This window comes from Jaculus jaculus, chromosome X (assembly GCF_020740685.1).
Source record: "Jaculus jaculus isolate mJacJac1 chromosome X, mJacJac1.mat.Y.cur, whole genome shotgun sequence".
Lineage (NCBI taxonomy): Eukaryota > Metazoa > Chordata > Mammalia > Rodentia > Dipodidae > Jaculus > Jaculus jaculus.
In genome coordinates, this window is record NC_059125.1 from 71265549 (window position 1) to 71266600 (window position 1052).

The following is a 1052-nucleotide window of genomic DNA, read 5'->3' on the forward strand; positions in this document are numbered from 1 at the left end:
AGTCTTCAGCAATAGGGTCTTATCATCTCTTTCTCCCAGAAAACCAAGGGCCTTGGCAATAGCCTATAATGTCTTGGAGGCAACAGGGACCTCCCTGGCCAATAACTCACTGGAAGGTGTCCCAACCCTGGAATTGAAAATTTTCTAGTAACAATCTATGGCTTCTGGATGTGCCATTATTCAAGAAAGTAGATTTTTATATGTCTTATTTAGAATATCTTGAATTTTGATTGACCCTACCCTACCCCTCACACTTCTTTTATACAATCTCTTCCCTGGACCTCACTTAGGCCTTTTCCCTCCCTGTAACCTGTTCTACTTACAAAAAAAATGTGGAATGCTTCACGAATTTGCATGTCATCCTTGCACAGGGGTCATGCCATGTTTAATGCCATCACTAAATCTAATACATGGATTCATTTAAGATGAGTTTCATTTGATTTGTTTGTCTTCTGATCAGTCTTTTATTTTCCTGCTACTTTTTCAAGTTGGTTGTATTTGACTAGATGCCAGACATTGCATATTTTATACTTCTGAATATTGGATTTTTTTATTCCTATGAATATTCATGTGCTTTATTTCTGAATCTAGTTAAATTAGATACAGGTAGCTTATCTTTTGTAACTTAAATTTAAGATTTGTAAATAAAACTTTAGCATACTATTCATTTTAAGGATACATATAAACCACTATTGAAATAAGAGTAGTATATATCTACAGAACCCCCAGTGGGTTAGGAAGTGTAGATAAATGGAATAGGTATTTCTCTTGGCTCAAAATGCAGCCTGGATATTGTACATCTAATATTATCATACGATTAGATTTACTGCATTGTACTTTTTCCTTATTTTTTTTTCTTTTCACAATTTTATTAACATTTTCCATGATTATAAAAAATATCCCATGGTAATACCCTCCCTCTCCCCCACCCCCACACTTTCCCCTTTGAAATTCCATTCTCCATCATATTTTTTTCCCTTATTTTAGTAATCAGCTGATTTCACCATAACCACTTTCTATAATGTGCTGGATTTCTAATCTGTGTATCTCTT

The 1052-nt window shown here is 34.4% G+C and overlaps 1 pseudogene; it reads right to left on the reverse strand.

The window, feature by feature from the left end:
- Window positions 1-326: 326 nt before the first annotated feature.
- On the reverse strand, window positions 327-513 carry LOC123456915 (annotated as a pseudogene).
- Between the last annotated feature and the right edge of the window lie 539 nt (window positions 514-1052).